Source organism: Coenobita brevimanus, chromosome 33 (genome assembly GCF_032717465.1).
Source record: "Coenobita brevimanus isolate Jiangsu-jjx chromosome 33, ASM3271746v2, whole genome shotgun sequence".
NCBI classification, from domain to species: Eukaryota; Metazoa; Arthropoda; class Malacostraca; order Decapoda; family Coenobitidae; genus Coenobita; species Coenobita brevimanus.
Window position 1 is genome coordinate 522,717 of NC_136986.1, and position 17,920 is coordinate 540,636.

The 17,920-nt window shown below is 42.0% G+C and overlaps 1 pseudogene; it reads right to left on the reverse strand.

Annotated features, from left to right (window-relative positions):
* LOC145395705 (uncharacterized) overlaps positions 1-17,273 on the reverse strand; it is a 25,539-nt pseudogene extending 8,266 nt beyond the window's left edge.
* Between the last annotated feature and the right edge of the window lie 647 nt (positions 17,274-17,920).

Below are 17,920 nucleotides of genomic sequence, written 5' to 3' on the forward strand. Positions count from 1 at the left end.
CAGCACCCTTGAGATCATCTCCATAGGCTACCTGTTTTACATTGGTGGCCTCGTATTTGATCCGTTGTTGCAGCACTGTCATCGCCAGGGCGTACATAGCCATGGCAACGGGGTCCCCCTGGGTAGTTCCTTCTGTGGACTGGATTACACCGACATCGTGAGCAGCTGTCTTACCCACAATGTAGAGGTCTGCTGGTTCTTTGTAGGTGTTTTCCACATATTGGGCAAATGCTGGGCATTTAACGTTGATGTTGTGCAGCATTGCCTCCCGGTTGATAGAATTAAATGCATTTGAGGCATCAACTAATAATACTGCCTGACAGTCCTCTTCCTCATATATTTTCCTCATGGAGTAAACTGCTGCCTCACCTCCTGCCTGCTGGCCTGCACACACTTGGAGGTTGCCAACTGCCTGCTTCACATCATCTTTCACCACCTCCATGATGCATTTTCCAATAATCCGTCTTAAGGCTTCACCCACCCCAATGGACCTGAATCCAGGATTCTTATCAAGAGGGATTAGTCTGCAAGCCGTCAGTGCTTCGATGTTACTGCACTGACCTGAAGCTAGCTTTCTCGCCAGTGAGGCAATGGTATTACATAGGTCTGTTGCTGCCTCCCCAAACTTGATGTTACTGAGGATTATTCGCCAAAATTTTGCATCCAGGCCTGACGGTCCTGCCCCTTACTGTGTGTGCATTGCCTTCTGCCACACCAAATCTCCAGTTATCCTGTCATATGTGATGGGACTGGGAGGAGTGTACTTGCCGTCAAGTTTTGACTGAGCTTTTGCTTGTTGTGCAGTCGGGTGTTTTTCTTTTAGTTGTTGCATTGTTTCATCTGTCAGGTCAAGTACTCCGTTTGGTGATTCAGCTGACAGGGATCTTGTTGTCATCGAGACCATCCCTTGTCTCATCATGCTGCCAAAAATCCTTGCGTCATCGTGGGTATTCGGATTTCTTCTGCCTCGGTTGTTTATTCTCATCTGCAAGGCCCTTGCTTCCTCAAGTAGGTTGTCGATTTCACCTCTTGTCCATGTTTCAACCCACCTTTGGATGACCTTAATATTTTCTGCAATGCAAGCTATTGGGCGGGTCTTGTTGAGGAAGAGATGTGGTATCAGTACGAGGACCTTAAGAGAGAATGAGGAAATGGGTGAGTTATTGTTGTAATTGGCTATCAGGCAAGTGATTTCCTTGATCATGTCAGTTGTGCCATTGCATTCCGGAGGTTCGAAAAGGTTACTTGACAACCATTTCATTATATGTGGTGTTCACCCAGGTTACTGCATATTCTCGGGATTTGCCCATCCAGTATATGGGACGACCTTCTCGCACAGACCTGTGAGGCTGTTCTGCTTCCTCGTTATTTGTGTCACTACCGTTCTGAGGACGTATAATACCTGGATGATTCCCTCTTTCATGCACTCCTCTGTAGTGATCTTCATCCTGAGTTTTATTTCTATCATAAACTTCCTGATGTTCCTCATCCCCAACTTCACTACTATTCACTTCCCCATGGTGATTTAACCCACCCAGGACTTCCGTATCTCTCGCATCTTGGCGTCCATCCCTATCCCTCGCTTCACCACGGGGTCTTTCACCACCACGCATGTCCGTGTGATCGTGCATATTGTCAGTGACCGCCCCATCAATTTCTATGTCACCAATCAGTCGCCTGCCATGTTGGAAGTGGTCAAGTGCCGCTTCTGGTGGGCTGTGATTCCCTAACACATTCATACAGAAACGTTCCATCCTACAGTATGTACACGACAACCTGTCTCTTGCACATGAGCACCTGATACACTTATGCTGCCTACTGGAGCACTGACAACAATACTGTGGCGTGGCCATGGTGTTAAAGTTTTCATACTGTGGTACAGTATTGATAATAATAATTATAGCTACTTTTTGTAGTAATGTTAAATGAAAATTAAATATAATGTTACTAGAACTACTGTTTTATTATACGGTTCCTAAATTTAGATTGATATAAATGAAGACCGTGCCTGTTTTACTTCTATTTTTGCAGATAATATAATGAAGTTATGGAGCAGTTTGCCAGTTTTTCTCTAGTGTTCCGTATCAGTTATTATCTAATTGGTTTGTGTTATACTAATAATCGACTGAACTGATACTGTTATGTACCGTATTTAAAATCTGATATGAAGTAAAACAACGATTCTTTGTTTAAGGATTGAATAGGTGGCCAAGGGATGTGATGCAGTGCTGTGAGCCTTGTTTATTGGTAATGGGTCTTCAGGCGTTACGGTGTAGGGGTGAGGGTGGTGTGTGTGTGTGTGTGTGTGTGTGTGTGTGTGTGTGTGTGTGTGTGTGTGTGTGTGTGTTTTGTTTAGTGATATTGGGTCTTCGGACGTTATGATATAGGGGTGAGAGTGGTGCGGTGTGTGGTGTTGGGACTGTGTGTGTGTGTGTGTGTGTGTGTGTGTGTGTGTGTGTGTGTGTGTGTGTGTGTGTGTGTGTGTGTTCACTATGGCACATTGGCATTAACAAGGTTTGTTTAGTATTTGTTTTGATTACAAGATTGTGATAGAGCATTTTGAGAGGGCTGAGTAAGTAGTTCTAGTTTTTAATTTTATGGAGTTGACATTAGCCCTATTATATTGACATTATAATAAAATTACCCTTATTACATTACTATTGTATTGATTAAGAATATTGCATTTAAAACTTGGGTACTATGCTTAAATTTATTTTTAATTGAAGTTATATTTATCAATTTTATATATTAAAATTAAAGTTTTAATTATTACTATGCTATTTATTATTAAATTATTGACTTATCTACTGTGATTGGCTATATATTTATATGATCAGCTTCTATGTACAGTATATTTCATAGCAATTTAAGAATAGTCATTGTATGTGTGTCTGTATGTATGATGTGTTTACAATACAGTGTCATCTAAGGTGTGTGTAAGATTCCCTACCTAAATGTTTTTGTATACCACACTTCTATACCACCTGGCTATGCTGGTGGTGTGTATGTAGGAGATTGTTGTATAGTTTGTGGTAGTTGTCGTTATATTTAGTGTTTATACAGCGTTTATAAATAGTATTATTAGGTGGTGTGTATGCTAGTGATCAGTGGGTAATATTCAGTGTGTGGTAACAGCTGATGTGTTAGCGAAAGGGAGTTAGTGCTCCAAGGATAATGGAGTGAGCAAGAGGTGTGTGACAGGCATCCCACGTCTCATTGTTAAAGTTAATAATTGAAAAATAGGCTTCAGAAAGGTACTTATTTTGTAAGTGGGGGTGGGGTATACTTATATTGTGGGTGTGTGAGGCAGCGCACATGTAGTGGTGGGTCCCGGATGGTTGATGATATATTGTAATGGTGTTGACTGCAGTCCTGATAACCTCTCAGGTCAGCATCATGCTCGCCAAACGTCCCTACACACACACACACACACACACACACACACACACACACACACACACACACACACACACACACACACACACACACACACACACACACACACACACACACACACACACACACACACACACACACACACACACACACACACACACACACACACACACACACACACACACACACACACACACACACACACACACACACACACACACACACACACACACACACACACACACACACACCCTTCCTCCCCCTCACACTGTAATGTTAACACTTTTTCACATTTTCCAAGCTTTATATAACTGATATTTAAGATTTTCTTTCACATATGCATCAGTATCCACTTCATGCTGGAGTGGGTATCAATTTCTAAGAGCCCACAATCATGTTTACTATGTAAATGAGACGATATTATGGAGCACCTGGCACATATCCTCTCACTTCACTACCCACTACTACTACTACTACTGCTGCTGCTGCTGCTGCTGCTGCTGGTGCTGCTGCGCTGCTGCTGCTGCTGTAATTTTCCATATCATACCCTATAAAACGCTCCGCAACCCTCTATCATTTTCTTCAATTTGTTCTTTTCTCTCTTCCTTCATTGCACTTGCCTGTACTCCCTTACCCCTCACTTCACCCCTTTTTGAGCCTCTCTTCCCTTTGCTCTCTCCTCCGCTTTCCTCCGTCTCCTCCGCCTCCTTTTATCCGTTCTCCTTAACCCTTTCCTGTCTTTCACCTATCTCTTCCTCCCTCACTCCTCCTCCCTCCCCTCGCTCCTCATGCCTTGCCTCCCTCATCTCTTTATCTTACCTCCTCCTTCTCCCCGACTCTTTCCCCTACCTCTCCTTTCCCTTCTTTCACGTCTCCTTGCTGTCTTCATAAATTTCCCATTCTTTCCTTCCTTTTCTTCTCCACGTCCCAGTCCCATCTATCTCCTTCCCCTTCTTCTCTCTCTCTCCTCCTGCGTCCCTTCCACACCTCCCATTCTCCTCTACCTCTCCTTCTTCCTTCATTAATAGTCTCTTGTTTTATAGTACTAACAGATAAACTCCTTTACATAACACAGCTGTACACATGGAAAGGCTCGGCCAAATTATGCAACAGTTCCTATTCATTCCAATAAAGGATCAGACATACACGTATTCTATAGGACAGCATACAGTAAAAAAAAAAGAAAAAAAGCAACTTTGTACCGTACGTTATATAAACTATTTAATTCTCTGCACCCGCTGCTTCCAGCACTGACCTTATGCTCGAGCATGACAGAGAGAAAAAGTGGGTCAGTTTTGGCCCCTTGTTACTTAACGCCTTCACTCCAATAACGTGTGTTGACTTGGAGTAGTAGTAGTAGTAGTGGTAGTAGTAGCAGCAGCAGCAGCAGCAGCAGCAGCAGTAGTAGTAGTAGTAGTAGTAGTAGTAATAGCTACGTGTTTAGCTTAGAACTGAACAGTACTCAGATGTGGCCCAAACTACTGTCCGAACCAAAAGATAGAACAAAAGAATTTTTGTTTTAATATGCAAGAAAGAAGGAACCAAAGGCCAGGAGCCCGCAAACCGTTCCTTCCTAGAAAAAGCAAAAACAATACAAAAGAGAGCCAAATTCAAGATCCGTTCATTTCGAGATGCATGGACACACTGCTTTTGAAAGACTGGAGGTCATAGGAAGTAGGAAATACAGACAGAGGGAGACAGTTCCAGAGTTGACCTGTTGCATAAATGAAGGACTGGGAGTCGAAGAGGTGGAGGGATGCAAGCAGACAGTTCAGAGGAGCAGCGACCATTGAAGTAGCGATAGAAAAAAGATAAATATGCAACAGTGCTGCGAAGTGACAGAGGCTGAAGGAAGCCAGTAAGAGGAGGAGAGTTGATGAGACGAAAAGCCTTTGACGCCACCCTATTGAGAAGAGCTGTATGTGGGGAGCCTCCCCACACATGAGAGTTGTACCCTAAACAGGGGCGGATAAAACACCGTGCATAAAGTCAACAACTGTGCAGGAGTAAAGAAGGTACGGAGTTGGCACCTCTCTCTCTCACTTACCCTCCCCCCCCCCTCCCTTCTCTCTGTAGTGTCCCTTATCTCGCCTCCTGCCGGGTTGCCAGTTATTATCACAATCAGGCTACTATGTCTCACTGAGAATAATAAAACCAATTTCTCTACCTACCTTGCTTGTTGCCTACCTACCTATTCACCCACCTACCAACCTTCCTACCTGCCGTATCCCATGTCCATGAAAAGGATAGGCTCTTCAGTATGACTTTTTGTTAAATTCTTAATTTGACTTTTTTATTGACACTATCGATGGGTATATGTGATGCTATGTCTTCAATAAGTGTCCGTATCAATTACCACCAGGATTACGTGGGCTGAAATGGTGAATGAATGAGTGTGTGGTCCATTTTACTGGATATGATGTTGATTAGGCCATCCACTGTCTTATTGCCTTGTCCGGATTTTCTGCACCCTCACTCACCCCTCCTACAGAGAGAGAGAGAGGGGGGGGGAGTAATGATGAAATTATTGTTAACATCAGACATCATACAGAGAGAGAGAGAGAGAGAGAGAGAGAGAAGTAACGATGATGATGGCGAAGTTCTTAATTTCAGACGTCATGTAACTTACATTGGTGTTCAAATGCTGTGTGCTGTCATGTCGCTACGGGGAGGAGTGGGGGGAGAGTAGGGATGGGGAAGGAGAATGAGAGGAAACCCGAGAAGGAGGTATAAAACAACAGCATCGCCCGGATTTTAAAAAAAAAAAAAGTCATTAATTCTCTTGTGACTCGGATTTTGATCAGCATGAAGAACAATGGATGTTGAAAGATTAGCATGAACAGTAGACGTGGAAAGATTAGCATGAAGAACAGTAGATGAGGAAAGATTAGCGTGAATTACTCTCACTCCTCCTGCCTCCCCTACCTCATCTCTGTATCTTCCTTCTCCCTTCTCCCCTACTCTTTCCTCAACCTCTCCTTCCCCTTCTTCTTTCACGTCTTCTTGCCCCCTTCATAAATCTCCCATTCTGTCTTCCCTTTACTCCACCTCCCTCTCGCATCTATCTCCTCCCCCTTCTTCTCTCCTCCTGCTTCCCTTCCCTCACCTCCCATTCTCTTCTTCCTCTCCTTTTTCCTCCATTATAAGTCTCCTGTTTAATAGTACTAACATAAAAATCAATCTCCATCACATAAAATAACTGTACACATGGAAAAGGCCTGCCTATATGTAACACTTCCTATTCTTCGTAGTACAGCATCAGACATAATGGAATTCTATACGACAGGGCACTGTTAAAAAAAAAAAAAAAAATAGTAACTCTGTATTGTACGTAACAGAAATTTTTCAATTCTCTTCACCGTCTGCATCCACTACAGGTATTATGGCTGAGCATGACATAGGGTACAAAAGAGTCAGTTCTGGCCCCTTGTTATTAATGTTAACGCCTTCACTCCAATGACGTGCATTGACCAGTAGTACTACAGTAGTAGAAGTAGTAGTAGTAGTAGTAGTAGTAGTAGTAGTAGTAGCATAGTACCCTAGTGTTAAATACACTATAATTATTAAGTACAGTAGTAATAAGAGTAATTTTAATATAATTTCAGTATAATAGGGCTAATGTAAACTCCATAAAATTACAAACTAGAACTACTTACTCAACCCTCTCAAAATCCTCTGTCACAATCTTATAATCAAAACAAACAATAAATAAACATTGTTAATGCCAATATGCCTTAGTAAACCAAGGTGCCTCCATCTTACCCCCACAACACACCACAAGCACACATCACACATCACATGTCACAACACACACACACACACACACACACACACACACACACACACACACACACACACACACACACACACACACACACACACTGTCCCAACACCACACACCACACCACTCTCACCCCTATACCATAACGTCTGAAGACCCAATATCACTAAACAACACACACACACACACACACACACACACACACACACACACACACACACACACACACACACAGAAGAGGAGAAGAAGCAATTTTTTTACAAAGTAATAGGATTGCAGGTACGAAAGTGGTACACAAACATGATGGAAGAAAAAGGAGGAAGGTAGTAGAACCATGTCATGACAAGTACAGTATATAAACAAGATGATAAAGTTGATGTACTCAAATGTGGATGGAATGGTATCTAAATTACTAGAGATGAATGATTATGTCAGAGAAAATGAACCACAAATAATATGCCTAACTGAAACAAAATTAATACCAATGATATCAAATGACATACTAAACTTAGAGGAATACAATATATGGAGAAGAGACAGATATTTAAAAAAAGGAGGAATTATAATATTAACTAAGAAAAATCGAAAAGTCCAAGAAATAAAACTAGATATACCATCACAAGTAGAACTGATTGCAGTAGAGATCGACACATCTGAAGGGAAAGTAATTGTAGCCAATTTGTACATGCCACCCAGATCAAATACATGGGAAAGAGACGAATATGAGGACCTGGCAGTGAGTGCAATTCAGAGTGTAAGATCATTGCTACATAAAATGGAAGAGAAATCGGAAAGAATTATACTAACTGGGGACTTCAATACAAATATAAATTGGAATACTCTAGATATAAATAGCCAAGAAAGCTGTTGAGACCAAAAGCTCCTGGATCTCGTACAAGAGTTTTTCTTAACGCAACATGTGAGGGAAACCACCAGGAAAAGAGGACTTGATGTACCTTCAGTGCTAGATCTAATATTTACAAGGCAAGAAAATGATATTGACAGTTTAATATATCACCCTCCACTCGGCAAAAGCGATCATGCAGTACTAAATTATAACTTCAGGATAGCATATGACATAGTAAACAGCAATGATAGTTACAAAAAGAGCCTAAACTATAAAAAGGGAAATTATCAAGACCTAAAGAAGTATTTCTTAGAAGTTGATTGGGAAAATGAGCTTAGAGGACAAGATTTAAATGCTGTATATAAAAAATTTTGTGAATATTATGAAATAGGAGTCCAGAAGTACATCCCACAGCACAAAGAAGCAGATAAGAAAATACAGAAATGGTTCAATACAGAATGTAAAAAATCAAAAGAAAGAAGAGATTTGTTGTGGAATAGATACAGAAGACACAATAGTGAAAGGACGTATAATAATTACAAACAGGCAAGAAACGACTATACAAGAATAAGGAGGGAAGCCCAAAAACAGTTTGAGGAGGATATAATAAATAAAAGTAGTGATCAACCAAAGCCGTTTTACAGCTATATCAGAAGCAAAACTAAAGTAAATGATATAATACAATCCATTACGGACGAGGGAATCACTTATACACAAGAGAAAGATATTTGTGAAGCACTAAATAAGAATTTCCAATTAGTTTTTACAGAAGAAACAAAATTTGAGAGGGACTATGTGGAACATGCATGTCCACACATACTACCAGATATACAAATAGCAGAAAAAGTAATACAGGAGGAGTTAAGTAGATTAGACAGAGGAAAAGCAAGTGGTCCTGATGAAATTTCATGTTGGGTATTACGAGAATGTGCAAAGGAGTTAAGTAAACCATTATTTTTAATTTTCAAGAAATCCTTGAGTCAAGGTAAACTACCTGATATTTGGAAAAAAAAAAAGCAAATATTGTCCCCTTATTCAAGAAAGGAAATAGACAAAATCCACTCAACTACCGACCAGTATCACTGACCAGTGTTGTAAGCAAGGTATTAGAAAAACTTATAAGAAAGGCTTGGGTAAATCATCTAGAAGAACACAGTATGATAACAGAAAGACAGTTTGGTTTCAGAAAAGGAAAATCATGTGTTACTAATCTGTTGAGCTACTATGACAGAGTAACAAACACAATACAGGAAAGGGAAGGATGGGTGGACAGTATCTATTTAGATTTCAAGAAAGCTTTTGACACAGTACCACACCAAAGACTTTTATGGAAACTGTACCATCAAGGAGGAATTCGAGGCAAACGGTTTTGCTGGATGCAAGACTTTCTCATAAAAAGAGAAATGAGGACAGTACTAAGAGGAAACTACTCATCATGGAAAGAAGTGACTAGTGGGTTCAGTGCTGGCACCAATCATGTTTTTAGTGTGTATAAATAATATAAACAGTAACACTGGAAATGAGAGCTATCTGAATATGTTTGCAGATGATGCAAAAATACAAAGGAGAATTACTAACACAGACTCTTGTAAAGAGCTACAAGAAGAATTAAATAAACTTCATGAATGGAGTAGTACATGGCAAATGGAATTCAATGTGGACAAGTGTCATGTAATCAAGTTTAGTAAAAGTGGAAAAAGACCTGATTGGGATTATAAGTTAGGAAATAAAACCCTATACACATCAGAAAGAGAGAAAGACCTAGGTGTGATTATCAATAACAGACTATCTCCGGCTGACCACATCAACGAGAAGGTACGGAACATGTATACACTGCTTGCAAATATGAGAATAGCATTCATATACATAAATGAAGACATGCTAAGAAGGATAATAACATCATTCATTAGACCAACCCTGGAATATGCATCAGTAGTCTGGAGTCCTCATCTCAAAAAGCACATACTGTAGACAAGATTGAAAAAGTTCAAAGGGCCGCTACAAGATGGATACCAATCTTAAGGGACCTAAGCTACGAAGAAAGACTAAATAAACTGAATCTACCAACACTACAGGAGAGAAGGAAAAGAGGTGACATGATAATGCTATATAAATGCATATCAGGAAAGGAGAAAATAGACATAAATGATTACTTAACATATGGAGAAGCATCAGCAAGAGGACACTGCAAAAAAATTGCATAAGAAGAGAGGTGATAAAGACGTAAGGAAATTCAGTTTCCCAAACAGAGCAATTGATCAATGGAATGCACTACCGAATGAAATAGTGTGTGCCAAAACAATTCACATATTTAAGGATATGTACGATAAATATGGTTTAAGACACGGGACAGTACGAGCTTGACTCATTCCTGTAAAGATACAATTAGGTAAGAACAATTAGGTAAGAACATACACACACACACACACTGTCCCAACACCACACACCACACCACTCTCACCCCTATACCATAACGTCTGAAGACCCAATATCACTAAACAATACACACACACACACACACACACACACACACACACACACACACACACACACACACACACTGCCGCTACACCACACACCACCCTCACCCATACACCGTAGCGCCTGAAGACCCATGACCAATAAACAAGGCTCCACAGTATTGCATCACACCCATTGGCCACCTATTCAACCCTTAAACAAAGAAGCGTTGTTTTACTTCATATCAAACTTTATAATATAACAGTATCAGTTCAGTCGATTATTAGTATAGGACAAACCAATTAGATAATAAGTGATATGCAAAACTAGAGAAGAACGGGCAAACTGTTTCATAACTTCATCATATTACCTGCAAAAATAGAAGTAAAACAGGCATATTTTTTCATTTATATCAAATCTAAATTTAAGAATCGTATAGTAAAACAGTAGTTCTAGTAACATTAAAATTAATTTACATTAAAAGTACCACAAAAAGTAGCCATAATTATTGTTATTAATACTCTTCAACAGTTTATAAACTTTATTAACACCATGACCACGCCACAGTATTGCTGTCAGTGTTCCAGTAGGAAGCATATCATGTGCTCATGTCCGACAGACTGGTCGCCGTGTACATACTGTAGGCTGGGACCTTTCTGTATGGATGTGTTAGGGAATCACAGCCCATCAGAAGCGGCACTTGACCGCTTCCAACATGGCAGGCGACAGATTGGTGACATGGAAATTGATGGGGCGGTCACCGACAATATGCACGATCACACGGACATGCGTGGTGGTGAAAGACCCCGTGGTGAGGCGAAGGATAGGGATGGGCGCCAAGATGCGAGAGATATGGAAGTGCTGGGTGGGTTAAATCACCATGGGGAAGTGAATAGTAGTGAAGCTGGGGGTGAGGAATAACTGGATGTTTATGATAGAAATGAAACTCATAATGAGGACCACAATAGAGGAGTGCATGAAAGAGGGAATCATCCAGGTATTATACGTCCCCAGAACGGTAGTGACACAAACAACGAGGAAGCAGAACAGCCTCACAGGTCTGTGTAAGAAGGTCAACCCGCATACTGGATGGGCAAATCCAGAGAAAATGCAGTAACCTGGGTGAACACCACGTATAATGAAATAGTTGGATGGTCGTCAAGTAACCTTTTCGAACCTCCCAAATGCAATGCTTCAGTTGACATGATCAAGGAAATCACTCGCCTGATAGCCAATTACAACAATAACTCACCCATTGCCTCATTCTCTTTTAAGGTCCTTGCACTGATACCACATCTCTTCCTCAACAAGACCCGCCCAATAGCTGGCTTTGCAGAAAATATTAAGGCCATCCAAAGGCTGGTTAAAACATGGACAAGAGGTGAAATCGACATCCTGCTTGAGGAAGCAAGGGCCTTGCAGATGAGAATAAACTACCTAGACAGAAGAAATCAGAATACCCACGATGTGGCAAGGATTTTTGGCAGCAAGATGAGACAGGGGAAAGTCTCGATGGCGACAAGATCCCTGTCAGCCGAATCACCAAACGGAGTACTTGACCTAAAAGATGGAACGATGCAACATCAAAAAAAAAAAAAAAAAAAAAACTGCACGACAAGCAAGTGCCCAGTCAAAGCTTGACGGCCAGTACACTCCTCCCAGTCCCATCATATATGACAGGATAACTGGAGATATGGTGTGGCGGAAGGCAATGCGCACACAGGAAGGGGCAGGACCGTCAGGCCTGGATGCAAAATTTTGGCGAGTAATCCTCAGTAACATCAAGTTTGGGGAGGCAGCAACAGACCTATGTAACATCATTGCCTCACTGGCGAGGAAGCTGGCTTCAAGTCAGTGCAGTAACATCGAAACACTGCCGGCTTGCAGACTAATCCCTCTTGATAAGAATCCTGGATGCAGGCCCATCAGGGTGGGTGAAGTCTTAAGATGGATTATAGGAAAATGCATCATGGAGGCAGTGAAAGATGATGTGAAGCAGGCAATTGGCAACCTCCAGGTGTGTGCAGGCCAGCAGGCAGAAGGTGCGGCAGCAGTTCACTCTATGAGGAAAATATTTGAGGAAGAGGACTGTCAGGCAGTATTATTAGTTGATGCCTCAAGTGCATTTAATTCCAACAACCGGGAGGCAATGCTGCACAACATCAACTTTAAATGCCCAGCATTTGCCCAATATGTGGAAAACACCTACAAAGAACCAGCAGACCTCTACATTGTGGGTAAGACATCTGCTCACGATATTGGTGTAATCCAGTCCACAGAAGGAACTAACCAGGGGCACCCAGTCACCATGGCCATGTACACCCTGACTGTGACAGTACTGCAACAATAGATCAAATACGAGGCCACCAATGTAAAACAGGTAGCCTATGCAGATGATCTCACGGGTGCTGGCAAGACTGAGGATGTGAGGAAATGGTGGGACCTTGTAACATCTCACGGCCCTGAAATAGGTTACTACCCTAATGCAAGTAAGTCCATCTTGATCGTGAAACCAGATTACTATCAAGATGCACAGGAAGCCTTTAGAGGCACAAACATGATAGTGACCAAGGAAGGTCAGAGGCATCTATGCGCTATGATTGGAACTAAGAAATTCAAAGACTAATATGTGAGTCATAAGGTAAAGACATGGGAAGAAGAATTTCATGTATTATCCAGCCACGCAAAAACAGAACCCCATGCAGCATACAGCTCATTTACCTATGGCGTAATGCACAAGTGAACCTTCGTGATGAGGACCATACCAGACATCAAGTTACCGCTTCAGCCTCTGGAGGATGCTATCGGGGATTCATTCCTCCCATCTCTAAGGAATTGCCACATCCCCACACCAGAAGAGAGGGACATTCTAGCACTCCCACCCAGGATGGGAGGCCTTGGCATTATATATCCCGCAGCCGTGGCAAGCTACGAACACAGAAATTAACTCAGGCTCACCAAATCCTTGTTACAGATTTGCGCCCAGGATGAGACGAGTGAAATAGACCACCAAAGACAGAAAGACATAAAGACACAGATAAGCAAGGAGTGAGAAGCAAGACAGAAGGATCAGCTGCAGCACATAATCGAACATCTCACACCAGACCAGGGCAGAAGAGTTGAAATTGCACAGGATGTTGGGGCACTGAATGACTGACAACCCTGCCTCTCAAGGCAAAAGGCTTGTACTTCAAGAAACAAGAATTTATTGACACCATAGCCTTGAAATATGGGTGGCCAATACAGAACCTACCTCAGCACTGTGCCTGTGGCACTGCCTTTGATGCAAACCACGCAATGGTATGCAAGAAGGGAGGCTATGTTTACATCCGTTAAGATGAAGTCCGTGACCTCACTGCAAAAATGCTCAAGGAAATATGCCGTGATGACACAATTGAGCCAGCTCTACTACCCCTGGACGGCAAGCACTTCACCTACAGAACAGCAAACACATCAAATGATGCAAGAGTGGATGTCAGTGCTCGAGGTTTCTGGACACGTGAGCAGAGGGCATTCTTCAACATCAGGATTTTCGATCCCATGGCAGCATGTCATCGCGAACTGTCTCTCGAAGCTGCGCACAAAAGGAATGAACAAGAAAAAAATAGAAATTATCAAAAAAGGATCCAAATGTGACCACGGTCGACTCACTCTCCTTGTGTTCACAACATCAGGTGTGATGGGTCCAGAGGCAGTGAAATTCTGCTCGAAACTGACAGAGGTTCTTTCTGAGAAGAACTGTCAACTGCAGAGTTCTGTTATGACCTGGATGAATGTCGACTGTAATATGAGGGTCAGTGTTAATCTTCGCATTACAACTCCAAATGGTTAACTGTATTAGCAAGGTTGGTTTTGATCTTCACAATATAATTCATCAATGGATGGAGGTGATTTGAAATTTAAAAAAAAAAAGTATTAGTAGTAGTAGTAGTAGTAATAGTAGTAGTAGTGGTAGTAGTAGTTGTAGTAGTAGTGATAGTAGTAGTGGCAGTAGTAGCAGCAGTAGTAGTAGTAATAGTAGTAGTAGTAGCCACGTGTATAGATAGGAACTGTATAGTACTGAAAGGTGGCCCCAACAATGGCGCAAGGGTATATGTATAGGTCAGAATAATATTGTTTGGAAAAATGACCCAAACATCTATGCAAGCTATGACCCGTCTTCTCCTTGGTTTAGGAGATTTTCTTAACACCCCATCCTTAGTGAGTTATTTCGCAGTTTCACTTCTGTATCCTCTTGTATGCTTTTCACATAACTTTGCAAGGGATATATTTGACCACAGTAACAGAAAATGGAATATTTATGCACAACTACAGACATATGCTATTATTAACAATATCCCTCTCTCTCTCTATATATATATATATATATATATATATTTATATATATATTTATATATATATATATATATATATATATATATATATATATATATATATATATATATATCATCTCATCAGCCGTTTGAGTGTCCACTGCAGGACCGGCCTATCCCTACCGAAGTGGGGACGATACAGCCAATGTATCTCTACCAAGTGGCTTAGGCTGTCTAGTAGAGATTGTATGTAGGGTGAGAAGTGCTTATAAGTGTAACTGTTGTGTTGGAGTGGCTTTGGATGTGTGTGTAGTCTGTGAACCAAGTGTAATCGGCCCGCACAAAGCCGACTGGATGCAAGTATACTGTATAGTAGGCGACACTGCTTCAACCACAGCACCCCTTGTGTCCGCCAATGCAGTATGTGGCCAGAAAAATGCTCCCAAACTTAATTACCCTGGCGGGGCGCGAACCCTCGTTCTTCAGTGTACGAAAACGCACACTTTACCACAGAGGCTCCATATATATATATATATATATATATATATATATATATATATATATATATATATATATATATATATATATATGACCTCGGAAAATGTCTCCTGAGCACTTATGGATCCTGACCCAACCTAACTCTGAAAACCACCTAAACAACTCCCTACTGGACATGCACAGCACCTATTTAACCCATTGACTGCGGCTGTTTCATATATGATATCTGAGTCTAAATGGTTCTGACTGCGGCTGTATCATATATGATTTCCTCCTTTCAAAAATTCCGCCGTCAGAAATGGCACCAAATAAATCAGCTAGCAACTCATGGCACCCTATAGAATATTGCCATACACAGATTATGCATTTTTAAGTGGAGCAGAGGCAGAGCTCATCTCGGTTACCTACAAAATGCCGAAGGTATTGGTGCGAAATCTCCATGCCGCTGCTAGCAGTAGCCCAAGCAAATCTTGGATGAAATCTCTGGATGAGTGTATTGATGATAGTGATACGTTGTTAAATGATGACAGTGATGGTTCAGATACTGATTTGCCCCTTACCTGATCACAAGATTGACACTGATGACGCAGTGCAACCATAACACATCGTTCACCTGGCACCACCATACAGGGAATATTTATTATATACTTCACAGACCTGTTCTGGAGGTAATTTTTTTGTTTGCTGTATTGTGTTATATACCAATGAACTCGGGATTTTTTTTTTTTTTCTGTCTTCTGACAATATTATTATTTTTCTAAGATTTTTTCTAAATATTTGAAAACTGCCGCACACAGGATGTACAGTTCTGAGCAGATGAAGGGGAAACACTAACTCAGCCCTGGTACACACGCGAAGGGTCGCTTCTAGCTGACAGGTTACTATCCGGGAGAGGGGGAGAGAAGGCAGGGAAGGGTAGGGGGGTGATAGTGGGGGTGGTGGCCATTGAGGAGGGTGGGCTGTGGCTAACTCAGAGATGGTGGGGGAGGAGGGGGAAGGGTGGGAGGGGAGAGATAATGGTTACCATTTCAGCAATACCATACTTAAGGTGAATGATACTGGCCTAATGTCGAGCTGCTGTTTGTGTAAGCAATGGTAATTAGTTGGGTGTAAATCCGTGAGCCGTATCTGTTAGCACAACTTCCAAATGTTAATGACTCATACTCGATGAATAAGGTAGGGGTCGTGGATTGGTGGAACTGTACATATAAACAAACAATGATGCAGTGAATGAGTTAAGACCTGATTCACACAAATAAGCAACAGAAAGCATGAACTAAATGAAAAAGAACCAGAGAATGAGGAATAAGAGGTAAGTATGGAAAATATTTAGCAGTGTACAGCGTACTTACAACATGTCCGTAGCTGTCGCGAAGATTAACCCATCTCCCCTCAGCCTCTGACAGTACAAAGGTGCACCTGAAGCACGTACAGTAATCCAGTGGTGCATTGCACTTAATCCTTTGCAATCTGAATTAATTCTAATTTCATAATTGCGCATTCTTTTCTAAGTTGCACTGCACTTGAAACTCACCAGTGTTGCACTCTCCACTCAAGCCGTTGCACTCTGAATTCTAATTTTTTAACACTATGCATTCTTTTCTTCCTTGCGCTGCACTTGAAACTCATCAGTGCAGCACTCTGCACTTAATCCTTGTCACTCTGAGTTCTAATTTCTTAACACTGCACATTCTTTTCTTAACACTGCACAACACCGTAAATTCCTGTGTGGTCTAGTGGTGAGTTTTTGCTGTTTATTCACTGTCAGAGTCCGAGAGAAGTGTTGCAGGCGGCTGAGGGACATGTCACTGGAACATGGTGATTGACTACCCACTGCAGATGACTCTAAAGAAAGTCGCAAACTCACATCCAGTGGTGACTCCACCATGGCCGATGTGCTAGGCTGTCGGTTGGAGGTGGAAGGCCTGTCTTGGTGAGGCAGTGGTATGGAGCCAGGGATGGGCACAGCAGGGGTCATGGGCCGAAGAAAGTGTCAATGGTTGATTGACGTAAGGAACAGCGAGTCTGGCGAGTGATGATACGCTGCCTAAAAGCGCCCACTTTCTCCACAAGTCCCAGGGGCCCTATCTCCAGGTCGCAGTCCGGGTATTCAAGGTAGTCCTGAATGAACTCGACATGCTCCTGGAGTGCGCTAAGCTTGGGGATGGCTGGAGTAGTGGTGAATTAAGAGAAGCCCTCATCATCCTCGATATACACATTGGAATCTTCAAGCTAGGTACTTGATCCTGTAGCTGAAGATGCAATCTCGATATCACACATGAACTGATACCCAGGATCACCCTCATCGTCATCCAACCACTCACACACTTTGTCCACATCTACCTTGTTGCCAGCCGCATGAAGATGCACATGTAAGTCATCAACGTCAAAACCTAGAAAGTCATGCACCACATTGGCTCATAGAAGCAGACGAGACCAACCACTTTCCAGAGTCTTGACAGGGACTTCCCTCCATGCACTGGCCCAGTTGTAGATGGCTGACTTGGAGCTGTAGTGGCAAAGGTTTTCCAAAGTCCGTTGGCCTCACGTGTCTCTTCCCTCCCTGCTCTCGTCCTCATCCTCGAGAACAACCATCAACTCATCCAGGAATTTCCAACGGTACAG